Below are 21,871 nucleotides of genomic sequence, written 5' to 3' on the forward strand. Positions count from 1 at the left end.
AGGGACTCAAATCCTGCAGTGCAGATGTGTCCCCCTGCTTAAGCCAGTACATGTCCAGGCCCGTCTGAAGTTTGCTAGAGTGCATTTGGATGATCCAGAAGAGGATTGGGAGAATATCAAATGGTCAGATGAAACCAAAATAGAACTTTTTGGTAAAAACTCAACTCGTCGTGTTTGGAGGACAAAGAATGCTGAGTTGCATCCAAAGAACACCATACCTACTGTGAAGCATGGGGGTGGAAACATCATGTTTTGGGGCTGTTTTTCTGCAAAGGGACCAGGACGACTGATCCGTGTAAAGGAAAGAATGAATGGGGCCATGTATCGTGAGATTTTGAGTGAAAACCTCCTTCTATCAGCAAGGGCATTGAAGATGAAACGTGGCTGGGTCTTTCAGCATGACAATGATCCCAAACACACCGCCCGGGCAACGAAGGAGTGGCTTTGTAAGAAGCATTTCAAGGTCCTGGAGTGGCCTAGCCAGTCTCCAGATCTCTACCCCATAGAAAATCTTTGGAGGGAGTTGAAAGTCTGTGTTGCCCAGCGACAGCCCCAAAACATCACTGCTCTAGAGGAGATCTGCATGGAGGAATGGGCCAAAATACCAGCAACAGTGTGTGAAAACCTTGTGAAGACTTACAGAAAACGTTTGACCTGTGTCATTGCCAACAAAGGGTATATAACAAAGTATTGAGAAACTTTTGTTATTGACCAAATACTTATTTTCCACCATAATTTGCAAATAAATTCATTAGAAATCCTACAATGTGATTTTCTGGAATTTTTTTTCTCATTTTGTCTGTCATAGTTGACGTGTACCTATGATGAAAATTACAGGCCTCTCTCATCTTTTTAAGTGGGAGAACTTGCACAATTGGTGGCTGACTAAATACTTTTTTCCCCCACTGTACATGGCTCACTTGAAAAAGAGACCTGGTTCTCAATGTTGACTCCCTGTGTAAATAAAGGTTCAATAAAATGTTGAACATTAACAACTATAACTGAATTTCTTTCTGGGCAGGGGTTCATTTGGGATAGCACAGGCTATTAAGATGCACCCTCTTATCCCAATCTTCCTACCTGCCCCTTCCTTAAAGCAGACTCTGGCCTTCGGCCAATGGTGATTACCTGGCCCCAGACACCTGCCTGGTGAACAGCATGGAGCCCAGTTGAGTTACAGCCTTGTCCTTCTGTGCCTGGAGGCCATCCAGAGACATGGCTACATGAAAACGGGCACAAACAGAAGGTCATCAACATTAGCATTCACAGGAAATGTAGATCTTTCACTTTGTCATGAGTCCCCAACTGTACAGATATATCTTACCCAGTGTTTTGGGGTTGTATGCGCTGTATCTTACCTGGTGATAGGGTTATGTGTGTACATCTTACCCAGTGATATGGGGTTGTGTGTGCTGTATCTTACCCAGTGATATAGGGTTGTGTGGGGTGTGCAGCAGTCTCTCCCCATGAGCCTCAGCCAGCCTTTTCAGGTCCTGCGCCAGGCAGGTGTACATCTCCTACAGGCCATGCAAACAGAGATAGAGAGAGATATAAATAGCACTACACTCCCACTCTCTCCCTCAGCCTTATTTTAGCAGCAGGCTGTATATTGCTTATCTAGCAGTTTTCCTCCACGTAGACCAGTGTTTCTCAACCTCAGATGGTTACCAGACTGATTGTCAGTTCTCAAGTGCTAGTTCACTCCTTTGAGTTCCCGTTCCGCAACTGTGCTAGCATTGTAAAAAGAATAATACATATATTTTATATAGCGATTTTTATTACAAACAGAATCTCAAAGGACCTTAAAAATAAATACATTTAAAACAAAGATTGAAAAAACACAGGATTATTTTGGAAATGTAGGGCGGCCCAGCCCCTGAAGTTCCTCTTTACACTGTATGTAATCATTTCCTTTGCCGGCCAAACCCTCCCATAACCCGGACGACACTGGGCCAATTGTGAGCCATCTAAAGGGTCTCCCAGTCGCGGCCGGCTGCGACACAGCCCTGGATCGAACCCGGATCTGTAGTGACGCCTCTAGCACTGTGATGCAATGCCTTAGACCGCTGCGCCACTCGGGAGGCCTCAATAATTATTCTTAATTTTTGTTTATTTTCTCAGTTTCAAGGCAAATCCATTTTCTCTCAAAGGGAGAAAAGTTATGGAGAGTTTTAATTTAAAATGTATTTTATGATGCAGTCATCTGACTGACTTGACAAAACCACATCTGAAGTTGCTATTGCCCAATCCAATCAGATAAACAGATTACTTTATGTTCATTGAAATGCGAATACATTTGCGATGTAAGCCTCCTGTAGCTCAGTTGGTAGAGCATGGCGCTTGCGATGCCAGGGTTGTGGGTTTGATTCCCACGTGGGGCCAGTATGAAAAATAAAAAAATAAAGTATGCACTCACTAACTGTAAGTCGCTCTGGATAAGAGCGTCTGCTAAATTACTAAAATGTAAAAATGTAGCATGCTTGCAGGGAAGGTGTTACCTAACCACATTTGCATGTCTAAAGCAGAGGACAATGCTACCCGCCGAAAGGACACTCCTGAAGTGATGCTTCTAGGACCATGAACTGCTGGTCTGAAGATTGTCTACAGTGACTACAGCGCTGGCCGTCTGGTTTAGAACACTTCTGCCTGATCCAGAATCAGGTGTGTTCAAGGGAGGATTATGTAGGGCAGCCCCTGAAGTGACTCTTTACACTGTATGCAAGAATTTCCTTTGTGTGGTCTCAGGCATGCTGCATTATCTCACCCACACCTCTGGTTAGCAGAGATTCTGTGGTCGTTACATCCTGTAGGTCTGATGTCTGATTGGAAGTTGACCAATAGCATTACTGTTAAGTTAACAGCTCAGATTTTGAATCCAAAACAACTCAGATGCTTATAAAAATGGGTCTTAGCTTTATTGTCCTTCTCTTTCTTTGTTCCCAACCTGCGCTGGTGAGATACACTCTCTTTCGCTCTCCACCCCATGGACTCTTCGGGCATGGCCTTTCAAGCTATGACTTCTCTCTGATTTTACATTTACATTTTAGTCATTTAGCAGACGCTCTTATCCAGAGCGACTTACAGTTAGTGAGTGCATACATTATTTTTTTATTTTTCATACTGGCCCCACGTGGGAATCAAACCCACAACCCTGGCGTTGCAAACGCCATGCTCTATCAACTGAGCTACATCCCTGCCGGCCATTCCCTCCCCTACCCTGGACGACGCTGGGCCAATTGTGCGCCGCCCATGAGTCTCCCGGTCGCGGCCGGCTGCGACAGAGCCTGGATTCGAACCAGGATCTCTAGTGGCACAGTTAGCACTGCGATGCAGTGCCTTAGACCACTGCACCACTCATGCCAAGAATAATGCTTTGTAATGCTTAATTCTTGTAACTTAATCCTTGTACATTGTTATCATTCATTTTACAATGCTAATTAAATACACTTCCATTATCAGACCTTTCTTGATAGCCAATTCCTGTAACTCAGCTCTCTTGCATACAGTGCCTTTCAAAAGTATTCATTCCCCTTGGCGTTTTTTTTATTTGGTTGCATTACAACCTGTAATTTAAATGGATTTTTATTTGGATCTCATGTAATGGACATACACAAAATAGTCCAAATTGGTGAAGTGAAATGAAAAATATAACTTGTTTCAAAAAATGCTAAAAAAATAAATAATGTAAAAGTGCTGCGTGCGTATGTATTCACCGCCTTTGCGCCTTTGCTATGAAGCCCCTAAATAAGATCTGGTGCAACCAATTACCTTCAGAAGTCACATAATTAGTTAAATAAAGTCCACCTGTGTGCAATCTAAGTGTCACATGATCTCAGTATATATACACCTGTTCTGAAAGGCCCCAGAGTCTGCAACACCACTAAGCAAGGGGCACCACCAAGCAAGCGGCACCATGAAGACCAAGGAGCTCTCCAACTGCCAAGAGAGGGCCGCCCACCAGATCAGGGACAAAGTTGTGGAGAAGTACAGATCAGGGTTGGGTTATAAAAAAATATCAGAAACTTTGAACATCCCACGGAGCACCATTTAAATTCATTATAAAAAAATGGAAAGAATATGGCACCACAACAAACCTGCCAAGAGAGGGCCGCCCACCAAAACTCACTGACCAGGCAAGGACGGCATTAATCAGAGAGGCGACAAAGAGACCAAAGATAACCCTGAAGGAGCTGCAAAGCTCCACATCGGAGATTGGAGTATCTGTCCATAGGACCTTCTTTAAGCCGTACACTCCACAAAGCTGGGCTTTACGAAAGAGTGGCGAGAAAAAAGCCATTGCTTAAAGGAAAAAATAAGCAAACACGTTTGGTGTTTGCCAAAAGCCATGTGGGAGACTCCCCAAACATATGGAAGAAGGTACTCTTGTCATACGAGACTAAAATTGAGGTTTTTGGCCATCAAGGAAAATGCTATGTCTGGCGCAAACCCAACACCTCTCATCACCCCGAGAACACCATCCCCACAGCGAAGTATGGTGGTGGCAGCATCATGCTGTGGGGAAGTTCTTCCATCGTGCAGGGACTGGGAAACTGTTCAGAATTGAAGGAATGATGGATGGCGCTAAATACAGGGTAATTCTTGAGGGAAACCTGTTTCAGTCTTCCAGAGATTTGAGACTGGGACGGAGGTTCACCTTCCAGCAGGACAATGACCCTAAGCATACTGCTAAAGCAACACTCGAGTGGTTTATGGGGAAACATTTAAATGTCTTAGAATGGCCTAGTCAAAGCCCAGACCTCAATCCAATTGAGAATCTGTGGTATGACTTAAAGATCGCTGTACACCAGAGGAACCCATCCAACCTGAAGGAGCTGGAGCAGTTGAAGAATAGGCAAAAATCCAAGTGGCTAGATGTGCCAAGCTTATAAAGACATACCCCAAGAGACTTGCAGCTGTAATTGCTGCAAAAGGTGGCTCTACAAAGTATTGACTTTGGGGGTGAATAGTTATGCACGCTCAACTTTTCAGTTTTTTTGTCTTATTTCTTGTTTGTTTCACAATAAAAAATGTTTTGCACCTTCAAAGTGGTAGGCATGTTGTGTAAATCAAATGATACAACCCCCCAAAAAATCAATTTAAATTCCAGGTTGTAAGGCAACAAAATAGGACAAATGCCAAGGGGGGTGAATGCTTTCGCAAGCCACTGTACTGGTGAAATAAGCTACCAGTAACAATATCAAATGGAAATACTTTACCTTAAGTTGTCCTTAAACCTACGTTACTGCACAGTCATAACTGTACTTGTAGGTACACAGGAATAGCTATGTAATTACATGGTAATATAGTTTAGGCTATAGGTTATTATACAAGTGGATTCCCAGGGTTGATAGGATGTTTAGCTAAAGATATTAATAGGCTGGGACCAGGTAAAAAACATTCTAACAAAACAAAGTATAGAATTCACTTCATATCTCTCTCGCACTTGTATAATAACTAGGGCCCTACACGTTGCATGACCAAATGAAGCACTGTGCTTTAAACTGTATTTGGAGCAATTTCCAGTAGAAAATCCTAGGGGGGGGGGGGGTCAAACCGTTCTCTCTGCTACCGCACAGCAAGCAGTACCGATGTACCAAGTCTGGAACCAACAGGACCCTGAACAGTTTCTACCCCCAAGCCATAACTGCTAAATAGTTAACCCTATAGCTACCCGGACTATTGGCATTTACCCCCCTTTGCACTAACTCTTTTGACTCATCACATACGCTGCTGCTACTGCTTATTATCTACGCTGTTGCTTAGTGACAAATAAAATTTGATTTGAAATGTTCCAATTATTCTATTAATTTCTGGTTGTGTGCACATTTTGGCAGGGGGAAATCGCCTGCGCAAGGGGAGGCATAGCTTTGCAAATCTTGATTGCACAATGCGTATTATTTGTCAAGGAAGAATATTTCTAGATACATTTTTCTACACCTCACTTCGCTCAAGCTGATCCTCTTCAAGTCATACAAATTGGGCAATTAGTTGCAGTTAACAGTGTTGGAAAGTGTTTAATCATTTTGAGTTTAAAAAGATAACTGGATTTGTGTCAGACAATGCAAGCTTCATGGTCAAAGCATACAATTACATTCTGCAGGGGTTGTTGGCAAATTCATTTGACATGCAATGCCCACATCGTGGCCCTTGCCAGTAATTGCTGGCAAAATAATTTCCCAGAGGTCTACAAGCTTGTTGCAACCATCAAGAAAATAAGCATTACCCAGGCAGAAAGACCAGATACAAAAGGCATCTCAAAGATACAGAAACAGATTCCCCTCAGCAGGTAATTCTGCCTCCCGAGCCATGTACAACCCGATGGGGTATGTGGTACAAAGCTGTCACATACCATTCAGAGTACCTGTGCTTTCACGTGCGCTTTGTGGAGGCAAAGAAGCAGATCTCTCCAAATACTGTGGTCTTAACAGACTTCGAGAAGTTGTTAGTTAACTGTGAGGGTTTGCAGAAACAACTTTATATTATTTCAAAGAGCCTAATAGACCTCATCCAGAGGTTTGAGAGCCACAAATCCAGAATTCACCTCACCTAGAATAAAGTCAATACACTAATACAGGAATACCAATCATTGGCACATCCAGTACACAGCACAGACCAGACCGTTAACCGTAATTGTGTGGATACATATATTTAGGTCATAGATAAATTCAACTCACATTACAACCCAGATCGGTCCAAAAAATAAGTTTGTTTCAATCAACCAGCTCACCAATTTACCAAGGCAATAAGTGGTCAGTTTGAAAGTAAGCACCCTCCCGTTATCTTCTATCCCTGTTTTCAACAAAGAATGTTACACAGGAGTGGATCAATACACGCACCATGCAAAAGAAAAGGGTAGCGAAATTAGATTGAATGAATTCTGAAAAACGTATGGTTATTTCCTAATGTGACCAAAATAGCTAAACTACAGTATATCTTTCCATTCCTAACAATTCTGCAGCAGCAGGTAAGTGTTTCTTCATGCGTAGAAGTCTTTACTCACCAATGGCAATCGCTATAAGAAGAAGCTATGAAACGATTAACAACGCAAATTCAACAGCAATGTGCTGACCTAAGTGATATTGTTATTTATTTTGATGTTTTTGATGTTCTATATTGTTATGTAAGGGTGAGATTGTTTCCCCTGCATTCGCTATTTCCTCTGCATTAAGTTTTTACATGTATTTCTATGTCTAGCAAATGACAATACTAATTATTTTCATCAAGTGTGGAGAATAAATCGTGAATAGCTTAGTTTATGTTCTGAAACACTTTTTTCCTAAATTTTCTTAGATAAAATGCCTATTATTCCCATATAATGTTGAGAACAGACAATGAATAAGGTAGTGAAATATTTATGTTGATAGTGTCCTTGAGATAGCCAAATAATTCAACAAGCACAGCACTTACACAAATGACTGATGATTGGCTGAGAGAAATTGATGATGAAAAGATTGTGTGGGCGGTTTTGTTAGACTTCAGTGCAGCTTTTGACATTATCGATCATAGTCTGCTGCTGGAAAAACGTATGTGTTATGGCTTTACACCCCTGCTACTGTATATAAAGAGTTACCTGTCTAACAGAACACAGAGGGTGTTCTTTAATGGAAGCCTCTCCAACATAATCCAGGTAGAATCAGGAATTCCCCAGGGAAAATGTCTTTACTAACGAGTAAAGCCAGTGTGTCTATGTTTGCAGATGACTCAACACTATACACATAAGCTACTACAGTGACTGAAATGACTGCAACACTTAACAAAGAGCTGCAGTTAGTTTCAGAATGGGTGGCAAGGAATAAGTTAGTCCTAAATATTTCAAAGACTAAAAGCATTGTATTTGGGACAAATCATTCACTAAACCTCAACTAAATCTTGTAATGAATAATGTGGAAATTGAGCAAGTTGAGGTGACTAAAGTAACCATTGATTGTAAACTGTCATGGTCAAAACATATTGATAGAACAGTAGCTAAGATTGGGAGAAGTCTGTCCATAATAAAGCGCTGCTCTGCCTTCTTAACACTATCAAGCAGGCAGGTCCTACAGGCCCTAGTTTTGTCGTACCTGGACTACTGTTCAGTCGTGTGGTCAGGTGCCACAAAGAGGGACTTGGCTCAGAACAGGGCAGCACGGCTGACCCTTGGATGTACACAGAGAGCTAACATTAATGATACGAATGTAAATCTCTCATGGCTCAAAGTGGAAGAGAGATTGACTTCATCACTACTTGTTTTTGTAAGAAGTGTTCACAAGCTGAATGTACCGAGCTGTCTGTTTAAAATACTAGCACACAGCTCGGAAACCCATGCAAACCCCACAAGACATGCCACCAGAGGTCTCTTCACAATCCCCAAGTCCAGAACAGACTATGGGAAGCGCACAGTACTACATAGTAGTTTAAACTCTATTCCACATCAGGTGGAATGCAATATTTAAAAAAAACAGGTATAAATACACTGTATGGAACAGCGGGGACTGTGAAGACACACACAAAAGGTACAGAGACACACATACGCACAAAAGTGCTAGCGCTAGCACACACACTCTACACACACGTACATTGTAATATTGTTGTATGGTGGTATTGTACATTTTGTATTGTAGATACAGTGAGGGAAAAAAGTATTTGATCCCCTGCTGATTTTGTAAGTTTGCCCACTGACAAAGAAATGATCAGTCTATAATGTTAATGGTAGGTTTATTTGAACAGTGAGAGACAGAATATCAAAAAAAGAAAAACGCATGTCAAAATGTTATATTGATTTGCATTTTAATGAGGGAAATAAGTATTTGACCCCCTCTCAATCAGAAAGATTTCTGGCTCCCACCACAGGTAATGAGCTGAGATTAGGAGCACACTCTTAAAGGGAGTGCTCCTAATCTCAGTTTGTTACCTGTATAAAAGACACCTGTCCACAGAAGCAATCAATCAATCAGATTCCAAACTCTCCACCATGACCAAGACCAAAGAGCTCTCCAAGGAAGTCAGGGACAAGATTGTAGACCTAAACAAGGCTGGAATGGGTTACAAGACCATCGCCAAGCAGCTTGGTGAGAAGGTGACAACAGTTGGTGTGATTCCATCGCAAATGGAAGAAACACAAAATAACTGTCAATCTCCCTCGGCCTGGGGCTCCGTGCAAGATCTCACCTCGTGGAGTTGCAATCATCATGAGAACGGTGAGGAATCAGCCCAGAACTACACGGGAGGATCTTGTCAATGATCTCAAGGCAGCTGGGACCATAGTCACCAAGAAAACAATTGGTAACACACTACGCCGTTAACGACTGAAATCCTGCAGCGCCCGCAAGGTCCCCCTGCTCAAGAAAGCACATATACATGCCCGTCTGAAGTTTGCCAATGAACATCTGAATGATTCAGAGGAGAACTGGGTGAAAGTGTTGTGGTCAGATGAGACCAAAATGGAGCTCTTTGGCATCAACTCAACTCGCCGTGTTTGGAGGAGGAGGAATGCTGCCTATGACCCCAAGAACACCATCCCCACCGTCAAACATGGAGGTGGAAACATTATGCTTTGGGAGTGTTTTTCTGCTAAGGGGACAGGACAACTTCACTGCATCAAAGGGACGATGGACGGGGCCATGTACCGTCAAATCTTGGGTGAGAACCTCCTTCCCTCAGCCAGGGCATTGAAAATGGGTCGTGGATGGGTATTCCAGCATGACAATGACCCAAAACACACGGCCAAGGCAACAAAGGAGTGGCTCAAGAAGAAGCACATTGAGGTCCTGGAGTGGCCTAGCCAGTCTCCAGACCTTAATCCCATAGAAAATCTGTGGAGGGAGCTGAAGGTTCGAGTTGCCAAACGTCAGGCTCGAAACCTTCTGCAAAGAGGAGTGGGACAAAATCCCTCCTGAGATGTGTGCAAACCTGGTGGCCAACTATAAGAAACGTCTGACATCTGTGATTGCCAACAAGGGTTTTGCCACCAAGTACTAAATCATGTTTTGCAGAGGGGTCAAATACTTATTTCCCTCATTAAAATGCAAATCAATTTATAACATTTTTGACATGCGTTTTTCTGGATTTTTTTGTTGTTATTCTGTCTCTCACTGTTCAAATAAACCTACCATTAAAATTATAGACTGATCATTTCTTTGTCAGTGGGCAAATGTACAAAATCAGCAGGGGATCAAATACTTTTTTCCCTCACTGTATGTTGTGGTGTAATAATGTTATATGATGTACTGTTTTATCTTTTGTTTTATATGTAATGTAAGTGCTTTAATATGTTTGGACTCCAGGAAGAGTAGCTGCTGCCTTGGCAACAGCTAATGGGGATCCCTAATAAATACAAATGACAACAGTGCTGATAGTGTCGGCAGACATATTTAAAGTCAATCCACATGGTTGGTTACTTATTTTGTACTTTTTTTCTTTTTTTAAATCTTTATTTTAACAGGGAAAAACAGACTGAGACCTGGATCTCTTTTACGGCTGTGCCCTGTGTAAACATGTTGACATGTAGAGTTTTAGACATACAGACAAGAACATTTCAAACATACAAAACAAAAACACAATTCAACAGAAACAAATCACAGACAACATCATATTGATCCTCCATAACATTTTTTTAAATGGGCAAGAGACACCAGAGTGTCTAACTTAAGTTGTGTCATGTGTTGCAGTGTGTGCAAACCTGGTCAAGACCTACAGGAAACATATGATCTCTGTAATTGCAAACACAGGTTTCTGTACCAAATATTAAGTTCTGCTTTTCTGATGTATCAAATACTTATGTCATGCAATAAAATGCAAATGAATTACTTAAAAATCATACAATGTGATTTTCTGGATTTTTGTTTTAGATTCAGTCTCTCACAGTTGAAGTGTACCTATGATAAAAATTACAGACCCCTACATGCTTTGTAAGTAGGAAAACCTGCAAAATCGGCAGTGTATCAAATACTTGTTCTCCCCACGGTATCTAGTTGAAATTAATGATGATATATATGGAGGTAGTTTTAAAAGAAGTGCTTTATAAATAAACAAGAGAGCATGTTGCTCTCGCCTCACAGATAGAGAGGCCCAACCCACATGTTGATATAGGAAACAGTGATGAGTTTTGTAACTATCACCCGTGATAAACCTGAGTGCAAAATGGTAAATAGCATCCAGTGGTTTTAATGTGTTTACCGATGCATGCATATAGATAATATCACCATAATCTAAAACGGACATAAAAGTAGCCTGCACAATTTGTTTTCTATTTACGGAGGACAGACAAGCCCTGTTTCTGTAAAGGAACCCTATCTTGAATTTGAGCTTTTTTCCCAATTCAGTAACATGTTTTTTTTAAAGAAAGCCTATCATCTAACCATACCCCTAAGTATTTATATGCAGAGACCTGTTTGATATTTCCTGTGCTTAATGTTAGATTAAAAATGTGTGTCACTGAACCAGCAATGATAGGTGCAGCACACTTAAGTAAGTACGGGTCTAAATTGTCAGCGCCTAAGGATTTCTTAGTATCAATGGCACACAGGGCAGCTAGAACCTCTGCTTCAGTTATTATCTGGAAACTAAAAACAGGGTTACCATTTTTCAGAGTAACGGTTGAAAAGCAAGACGAAAAATCAACTAACTGGCCAGTACCACAATGGCCACTTTTCTTTTCAAATAAAAAACCAGCAGAGATGAAACGCTTATTAAAAGCATCACAAATATCATTTTTTTCACTTAGAATACAGGAGTCTGAGATAATTTGCTTAGGAAGAAAAACAGCAGAATTCCCCTGTTTCAGTGAATTAACGGTTTTCCAGAATTTTGCAGGATCTCCTGCTGAATCTGTCATAGCATTAAGGAAGTAATTTGATTTTGCCTTTTTGACAGCTGCAGTACATTTATTTCTCAATTGCCTAAAAAACAGCCAATCAGCTGGAGTACCTGTTTTCCTCGCCAAGGCCCAGGCCCGATTCTTTTGCAGAAAAATACCTGACAATTCAGGAGAGAACCAAGAACTGGTTCGGTTTCTTACTCTGTGATTCTTAAGCGGGCATGTTTATCAGACATAGAGGTAACAATAGAAGAGAAAAAGCAAGGGCTAAAACCGGGTCCAGAAAGCAGCAAGTGGATAAAAGCTCAGAGTGATATAAGTCAAGGATAAAAGCTTGCTGTGAGAAATGTTTATACAGCAATCAGAGTGTTTCAGCCTGGTATCTCTAATACAAGCAATAGAGCAGTGGTCACTGATATCATTTGAAAAAACCCCACTGGCTGTGTATTTATGGGGGGTATTTGTTAGAATAATGTCTAGTAGAGTAGATTTTACTGGATTCTTAAAGTTGGGACGGGTTGGTTTAGTTATCAGCTGAGTTAGATTTAGCCCAGTACAAATATATTTTAATTTATCGGATACTGGTGAAATCCAGGTTAAAATCTCCCAAAATCAGTAATTCAGAGTTTGCATAATTAGACAGTATATCAGATCATTTGCATAGAGTACAAGGAGGAGCTGAGGGGGGGGGGCAATATACCCCTGCTAGAGTTAAATGAGCATTATTGCCAAGTACCACATTTAAAACTAGACATTCATATTGCTTTGGGACAGAGGTTGATATGGACACAGAAACATTTAAGCAGCATTTTACATAAATCGCAATACCACCACCTCTACCAACTCTATCAGCTCTATAAATATTGTACCCAATCAACTGAACATCTGAATCAGGCACAGAATCACACAGCCACGATTCAGATACAATCAGCACGTCAACATTTGATTGTGAGACCAAAATTTCAATAAAGTCCAACTTTTGGATCAGGCTTCTAGCATTCAAATGAATTATTCCAATGCCATTGCTACGGGAATTCATATCAGATGGAGTATCCAAGGTAGCACCTGAAGCTGCACTGAATGAGCAATAAACCATTTTCGGGCTATTGACAGAGCTCCATTTTATGGGGACAAGATTACTACTAACAATACCTCTCTGCATGTAAGTAGTATTCGCAATACGGTGATTGGACAATAATCTAGGAATTGCAGAAAGGTTGTTAGCGGAAGTTTGTTCCATATTTGCAATTGAGGGACTAATTAATGAAACTGGGAGAGGAGCATTGAACATAGTCTGATAGGGGAGAATACAATCCCAAAAGTCAACCCCCGAAAATACACAACGTCAGGTATCAAAGGCTCTACATGAGGCAAGAGTAAGAGACATGTTGGTGGAGAGGATGCTGGAGCCATACCTGTTAAGATGGAAATTGTCCCGAAGAAATAGACCTGGTCGGTCTGTAAAAGCTGCAAAGTTATCCACAATAGGAATTCCCATCGTGCAGCAGTATCCATTAAGCCAGGTGTGTAATTGGCGTATACGACTAAAAACCATATCCGTGTAGCGTGGGGATGGAAAAGGACCGGAAACAACACACTGCTTCCCAGATTCCAGCAGCGTATTTATCAATGTTTTAAAATCGTTTCTCAATTTCTCTGACTGCTGGAGTTTAATGTCATTTGACCCAACATGGACAATGACAGTTGAAGCGGCAGAGTGGTTGCTAATAAGTAGCGGTAGCATGGAATTTAGGTCAGGGATCCTAGCGCCAGGGTAGCAGAAAGTCTCAGCTTTCCGGATTGAAACATTTCGGACCATGGATGAACCCACCACGAGAACGGAAGGACTACAGATGGGTTTATTGGGTAAATGACGTGGCCTCTCCCTTAAGGTGATTATGGTATGAACACGTCAACATTGTTTCACACATGGTGTGAGAAGGGGTTACATCGGCCTCTTGATTTGGGATGATCGAAATGTGGGGTAGAAAATAACGCAAAACGCAGGGTGTCACGATCGTCTGAAGAAGCGGACCAATACGCAGCGCGTGGAGTGAACATGATGACTTTTATTTAATAAAGCAACCACGAAAAACAACAAATGACGATAGTGAAGTCCTCTGTAACACTGACAGAAACATGGAACAAAAACCCACAAACCAAGGAGAAACCACACAGTTTAAATATGGCTCCCAATCAGAGATAACGAGCCGACAGCTGACACTCGTTACCTCCGATTGGGAGTCATATGACTAATCAAGAACAATACCCAAACATAGAAATGAACAACTAGAATACCCAACATAGAAATACACCCAAACAATGAAAATGAACAACCCTGGCTCAAAAATCAAAGTCCATGGAGCCAGAGTGTCACAGTACCCCCCCCTAAAGGTGCGAACTCCGGGCGCACCAGCATACAGTCTAGGGGAGGGTCTGGGTGGGCGTCTGTCCATGGTGGCGGCTCTGGCCCAGGTCGTGGTCCCCACCCCACCTTAGTCACTATCCGCTTCCGTAGCCCCCTCCACCTGACCACCCCCCAACTAAACCCCACTGGATTAAGGGGCGGCACCGGACTAAGGGGCAGCACCGGACTAAGGGGCAGCACCGGACTAAGGGACAGTACCTGACTAAGGGGCAGCACCGGCCTGAGGGGCAGCACCGGACTGAATGGCGGATCCTGGCTGGCTGGCTCTGGCGGATCCTGGCTGGACGGCTCTGGCGGATCCTGGCTGGCGGAAGACTCTGGCTGATCCTGTCTGGCAGAAGGCTCTGGCTGATCCTGTCTGGCGGAAGGCTCTGGCTGATCCTGTCTGGCGGAAGGCTCTGGCTGATCCTGTCTGGCGGAAGGCTCTGGCTGATCCTGTCTGGCGGAAGGCTCTGGCTGATCCTGTCTGGCGGAAGGCTCTGGCTGCTCCTGTCTGGCGGAAGGCTCTGGCTGCTCCTGTCTGGCGGAGAGCTCTAGCGGCTCCGGTCTGGCGGACGGCTCTGAAGGCTCATGGCAGACGGGCGGCTTTGCAGGCTCAGTACAGACGGGCAGTTCCTGCGGCGCTTGGCAAACGGACAGTTCAGACGGCGTTGGGCAGACGGGCAGTTCAGACAGCGTTGGGCAGACGGGCAGTTCAGACGGCGTTGGGCAGACGGACAGTTCAGGCCCCGTTGGGCAGACGGCAGACTCTGGCCGTCTGAGGCGCATCGTAGGCCTGGTGCGTGGTGCCGGAACAGGAGGTACCGGGCTGAGGACACGCATCTCAGGGCTAGTGCGGGGAGAAGCAACAGGGCATGCTGGACCCTGGGGACGCACCGTAGGCCTGATGCGTGGTGCCGGAACTGTAGGTACCGGGCTGAGGACACGCATCTCAGGGCTAGTGCGGGAAGAAGCAACAGGGCATGCTTGGCCCTGGGGACGCACCGTAGGCCTGATGCGTGGTGCCGGAACTGGAGGTACCGGGCTGAGGACACGCATCTCAGGGCTAGTGCGGGGAGAAGCAACAGGGCATGCTGGACCCTGGGAACGCACATAAGGGCTAGTGCGGAGAGCCGGAACAGGGCATGCTGGACCCTGGGGACTCACATTAAGCCTAGTGCGGAGAGCAGCAACAGGACGCACAGGACTCGGGAGACACACAGGAGGCTTGGGGCGTGGTGTAGGCACTGGTGGGAAAGGGCTGGCGACGCGCACCGTATCCCTGGTGCGAGTGGCCGGAACAGGCCGGGCCGGGCTGGCGAAGCGCACCGTATCCCTGGTGCGAGTGGCCGGAACAGGCCGGGCTGGGCTGGCGAAGCGCACCGTATCCCTGGTGCGAGTGGCCGGAACAGGCCGGGCTGGGCTGGCGAAGCGCACCGTATCCCTGGTGCGAGTGGCCGGAACAGGCCAGGCCGGGCTGGCGAAGCGCACCGTATCCTTGGTGCGAGGGGTCGTAACAGGCCGGACCGTACTGGAGGCACACACCACTGGCTCTACCCCGGGAACTGGAACGGGCCGGACCGGACTGGATACACACCTCAGTCTCTCACGCCGTGCCTCTACATCTCCTCTCCCTACTTTGGCCAGTGACCCCCGTAACCTGGTTGCCTCTTGAATTCGCCCCTTCTCTGCCTCCGTTAGCCCCGTCGTCCAAGCCATGTGCCCCCCCCAAAAAACTTTTTGGGGTTGCCTCTCGTCCTTCCAACGATGATGGCCCTGCTGACGCCGTTGCTCCTCTCGCCGTCGCCTCTCCACCGTTTCGCTCCATGGACGGCGATCCATCCCATCCAGGATCTCCTCCCAAGTCCAGGACCCCTTTCCGTCCAAAATCTCCTCCCATGTCCAGGAAGCCTTTGGAGCTGGGTCCTGTTGCCGCTTCACACGCTGCTTGGTCCTTTGATGGTGGGTTTTTCTGTCACGATCGTCTGAAGAAGCGGACCAATACGCAGCGCGTGGAGTGAACATGATGACTTTTATTTAATAAAGCAACCACGAAAAACAACAAATGACGATAGTGAAGTCCTCTGTAACACTGACAGAAACATGGAACAAAAACCCACAAACCAAGGAGAAACCACACAGTTTAAATATGGCTCCCAATCAGAGATAACGAGCCGACAGCTGACACTCGTTACCTCCGATTGGGAGTCATAAGACTAATCAAGAACAATACCCAAACATAGAAATGAACAACTAGAATACCCAACATAGAAATACACCCAAACAATGAAAATGAACAACCCTGGCTCAAAAATCAAAGTCCATGGAGCCAGAGTGTCACACAGGGCCCTAGAAATAAGTTATAGCATTACCCTTAATTTAAATGGGTGATGTACAGTGCCTTCGGAAAGAATTCAGACCCCTTGACTTTTTCCACATTTTGTTATGTTACACCCTTATTCTAAAATGGATTACAAAACATTTTAAAATCAATCTACACACAATACCCCCATAATGACGAAGGGAAAACATGTTTTAATTTTTTTTTGCAAATGTATTACGAATAGAAAACTGAAATATCTTATTTACAAAAGTAATTTTGCTCTGTAGAGCTCCGAGACAGAATTGTATCGAGGCACAGATCTGGGGAAGGGTACAAAAAAATATATGCAGCATTGAAGGTCCCCAAGAACACAGTGGCCTCCATCATTCTTAAATGGAAGAAGTTTGGAACCACCAACTCTTCTTAAGAGCTGGGTGCCCAGCCAAACTGAGCAATTGGGGGAGAAGGGCCTTGGTCAGGGAGGTGACCAAGAAACCGATTATCACTCTGACAGAGCTCTAGAGTTCCTCTGTGGAGATGGGAAGCCACTCCTCAGTAAAAGGCACATGACAGCCCGCTTGGAGTTTGCCAAAAGGCACCTAAAGACTCTCAGACCATGAGAAACTAGATTCTCTGGTCTGATGAAACCAAGAATGAACACTTTGGCCTGAATGCTAAGCGTCACGTCTGGAGTAAACCTGGCAACATCCCTACGATGAAGCATGGTGGTGGCAGCATCATGCTGTGGGGATGTTTTTTAGCGGCATGGACTGGGAGATTAGTCAAGATCGAGGGAAAGATGAACGGAGCAAAGTACAGAGAGATCCTTGATGAAAACCTGCTCCAGAGCGCTCAGGACCTCAGACTGGGGCGAAGGTTCACCTTCCAACAGGACAACGACCCTAAGCACACAGCCAAGACAACACAGGAGTGGCTTCGGAAACAAGTCTCTGAATGTCCTTGAGTGGCCCAGCCAGAGCCCGGACTTGAACCTGATCTAACATCTCTAGAGAGACCTGAAAATAGATGTGCAGCGACGCTCCCCATCCAACCTGATAGAGCTTGAGAGGATCTGCAAAGAAGAATGGGAGAAACTCCCCAGATACAGGTGTGCCAAGCTTGTAGCGTCATACCCAAGAAGACTTGAGGCTGTAATCTCTGCCAAAGGTGCTTCAATAAAGTACTGAGTACAGGGTCTGAACACTTATGTAAATGTCATTTCTGTTTTTTATTTTTAAGACATTTACAAACATTTCTAAAAACCTGTTTTTGCTTTGTCATTACGGGGTATTGTGTGTAGATTGATGAAGGAATAAACAATTGAATCAATTTTAGAATAAGGCTGTAACATAACAAAATGTGGAAAAAGTCAATACTTTCCAAATGACGTCATGAAATGTTGAAACTAAGTTGCAAGCTACTTTCGTAGCAAGGCGTTGTAGCACAAGTGTCTTATGAAGCACATTCCAGACACTGGCTCTTGCTATCTTGCCATAACTGATTTGACAGAGAAATATCAGCCAGATAGGATAGCCAGCTACAGCTATCACCAAGCTATGCTACCTAGCTGCTGTCAGCTTGACTAAACACAAGGTTAGCGCCAGGGGTCATAGAGTGCTGCTGGAGTGGCGCTCCCTCACTTTTTTCATTTTTAAGAACACACAGAGCTGGCCAAACTATTTATAAAAAATGTACTTTGATAAATTATATTTAATTACCACCCAGAACAAAATGTGACCACTTGGTTATGGCGACACCGTTCTGCCGAGGACACCCAAACCAGAGTGGCCACCGCAAAGTCCAATTGGGAGCCTGACCCTCTCTGGAAGTTGCTGTAGCCCTGGTTGGGATAGTTGACCTACACTGACTTTTGGTTGAGACGCAGGGCCCGTTCTAGCTTGATATGTCAGGGTGGGCAATTGGAAATGTGAATTGGGCCAAATTGGAGGTTATAGTTTATTGAGATGCATGCTTAATTTTAGATGCAAGCTTGATTTTATGGCTGTTTTAAAATGAATTTCCTGCAATTCTACAAAGTAATGATTTATGTTCACTCCTTTGTCAATTGATTTGATAGCATGTTTAATCTATGAAAATAAATTATATGAATTGATAGTTCACCTCTGTTTTCTTTTTTCTTCTGTAATAGCGTATATTGTAACCATGTGTTAAAATGCAAATCAATTTATAACATTTTTGACATGCGTTTTTCTGGATTTTTCTATTGTTATTCTGTCTCTCACTGTTCAAATAAACCTACCATTCAAATTATAGAATTATCATTTCTTTTTCAGTGGGCAAACGTACAAAATTTCCCCTCACTGTATTTTTAGACAGAATAAGCTAAGTAGCCAATAGGCAGAGGTTAGCATAATTTGTCTGATTCTCTGTAATAATGTTATGGGAATAATAAGGAACTTTATTTTGTAAATGGTTTCTTGCCTCAAACAACACATTTTCAGTCACCTCCTTGTCTGAAGGACAAGTGGATAAACAGGTTAATGTCAAGCCCTGCATATTTCTTTCCAATGTTATAATTGTAACTTAAAGTGGGTACAGCCTCATTATTCACAATAAACATGTGCCACAAGTTTGTGCTCAGCAGACCTGAAATTTGCTCAGTGCGGAATTTTTTTTGAGGGAACATTGGCTGTGAGTCTTTCTGGGTAAGTCTCTAAGAGCTTTACACAACTGGATTGTGCAACATTTGATCATTATTATTTTCAAAATTCTTCAAGTTCTTTCAAATTGGTTGTTAATCATTGTTAGACTACCATTGCTAGGTCTTCCCATATATTTTCCTGCTGAAAGGTGAATTCATCTCCCAGTGTCTGGTAGAAAGTAGACTGAACCAGATTTCCTCTAGGATTTTGCCTGTGCTTAGCTCCATTCCATTTCTTTTTTATCCTGAAAAACTCCCCAGTCCTTAACGATTACAAGCATACCTATAACATGATGCAGCCACCACTATGCTTGAAAATATGGAGAGTTAACTCAGTAATGTGTTGTATTGGATATGCCCCAAACATAACACTTTGTATTCAACACTTTGCGTTGTGATTGAATGGCAAAGACACACCCAAGAAACACCCACATCAAACCACACCCTCAAGCCAACTTTAGTTTGCCTTCAGCAGAGAGAAAGAGGCGAAGCGAGAGGATTCACTCTCGCCAAAATACAGTGCATTCGGAATAGTATTCAGACCCCTACACTTTTTCCACATTGTTACGTTACAGCCTTATTCTAAAATGGATCAAATTGTTTTTTCCCCTCATCAATCTAAACACGATACCCCATAAAGACAAAGCAAAAACAGGCTCTTTTTTTTTCTAGTTAGAGCCTTGGTGGTTTCAAACTTCTTACATTTAAGAATGATGGAGGCCACTGTGTTCTTGGGGACCTTCAATGCTGCAGAAATTTTTTGGTACCATTCCCCAGATCTGTGCCTCGACACAATCCTGTCTAGGAGCTCTACAGAGCAGAATTCCTTCGACCTCATGGCTTGGTTTTTGCTCTGACATGCACTGTCAACTATGGGACCTAACATAGACAGGTGTTTGCCTTTCCAAATAATGTCCAATCAATTGAATTGACCACAGGTGGACTCCAATCAGGTTGTAGAAACATCAATGGATGATCAATGGAAACAGGATTCACCTGAGCTCAATTTTGAGTCTCATAGCAAAGGGTCTGAATACTTATGTATATAAAGGTATTCCTGTTTTTCCTATTTTTTTATAGTTTGCTAAAATAAAAATAAAAAAAACAGTTTTCAGACCTAAACTCAGCAAAAAAAGAAACGTCCTCTCACTGTCAACTGCGTTTATTTTCAGCAAACTTAACATGTGTAAATATTTGTATGAACATAACAAGATACAACAACTGAGACATAAACTGAACAAGTTCCACAGACATGTGACTAACAGAAATTGAATTATGTGTCCCTGAACAAAGGGGGGTGGGGTCAAAATCAAAAGTAACAGTCAGTATCTGGTGTGGCCACCAGCTGCATTAAGTACTGCAGTGCATCTCCTCCTCATGGACTGCACCAGATTTGCCAGTTCTTGCTGTGAGATGTTACCCCAATCTTCCACCAAGGCACCTGCAAGTTCCCGGACATTTCTGGGGGGAATGGCCCTAGCCCTCACCCTCCGATCCAACAGGTCCCAGATGTGCTCAATGAGATTGAGATCCGGGATCTTCGCTGGCCATGGCAGAACACTGACATTCCTGTCTTCACGTACAGAACAAGCAGTATGGCTGGTGGCATTGTCATGCTGGAGGGTCATGTCAGGATGAGCCTGCAGGAAGGGTCCCACATGAGGGAGGAGGATGTCTTCCCTGTAACGCACAGCGTTGAGATTGCCTGCAATGACAACAAGCTCAGTCCGATGATGTTATGACACACCGCCCCAGACCTTGACGGACCCTCCACCTCCAAATCGATCCTGCTCCAGAGTACAGGCCTCGGTGTAACGTTCATTCCTTCGACGATAAACGCGAATCCGACCATCACCCCTGGTGAGACAAAACCGCGACTCGTCAGTGAAGAGCACTTTTTGCCAGTCCTGTCTGGTCCAGCGACGGTGGGTTTGTGCCCATAGGCGACGTTGTTGCCAGTGATATCTGGTGAGCACCTGCCTTACAACATGCCTACAAGCCCTCAGTCCAGCCTCTCTCAGCCTATTGCGGACAGTCTGAGCACTGATGGAGGGATTGTGTGTTCCTGGTGTAACTCAGGCAGTTGTTGTTGCCATCCTGTACCTGTCCCGCAGGTGTGATGTTCGGATGTACCGATCCTGTGCAGGTGTTGTTACACGTGGTCTGCCACTGCGAGGATGATCAGCTGTCCGTCCTGTCTCCATGTAGCGCCGTCTTAGGCGTCTCACAGTACAGACATTGCACTTTATTGCCCTTGCCACATCTGCAGTCCTCATTCTCCTTGCAGCATGCCTAAGGCACGTTCACGCAGATGAGCAGGGACCCTGGGCATCTTTCTTTTGGTGTTTTTCAGAGTCAGTAGAAAGGCCTCTTTAGTGGGCCTTAATTTTCTACCGTCTGTAAGCTGTTAGTGTCTTAACGACCTTTCCACAGGTGCATGTTCATTAATTGTTTATGGTTCATTGAACAAGCATGGGAAACAGTCTTTAAACCCTTTACAATGAAGATCTGTGAAGTTATTTGGATTTTTACGAATTATCTTTGAAAGACAGGCTCCTGAAAAAGGGACGTTTCTTTTTTTGCTGAGTTTTATGTCACTTGCTTCCCAGCCTTTGGGACAATGACTCCCATTGTTAGGGTAGAGACATGAGCATCTCGTCATTATATACTGATCTCTGCCTTCAG

General features: G+C 43.8%; 1 pseudogene across 1 annotated transcript in view; it reads right to left on the bottom strand.

The window, feature by feature from the left end:
- Positions 1-1,124: 1,124 nt before the first annotated feature.
- The window catches only part of LOC311112819 (O-phosphoseryl-tRNA(Sec) selenium transferase-like), a 38,844-nt pseudogene continuing 18,097 nt past the window's right edge, over positions 1,125-21,871 (bottom strand). The window contains exons 9-10 of the transcript in view: positions 1,424-1,517; positions 1,125-1,219 (exon numbers count right to left, since the gene is read on the bottom strand). The product of the transcript in view is annotated as an O-phosphoseryl-tRNA(Sec) selenium transferase-like (transcript). The remainder of the gene's footprint in view (positions 1,220-1,423; positions 1,518-21,871) is intronic.

Source organism: Coregonus lavaretus (assembly GCF_964263955.1).
Source record: "Coregonus lavaretus genome assembly, chromosome: 39".
NCBI lineage: Eukaryota > Metazoa > Chordata > Actinopteri > Salmoniformes > Salmonidae > Coregonus > Coregonus lavaretus.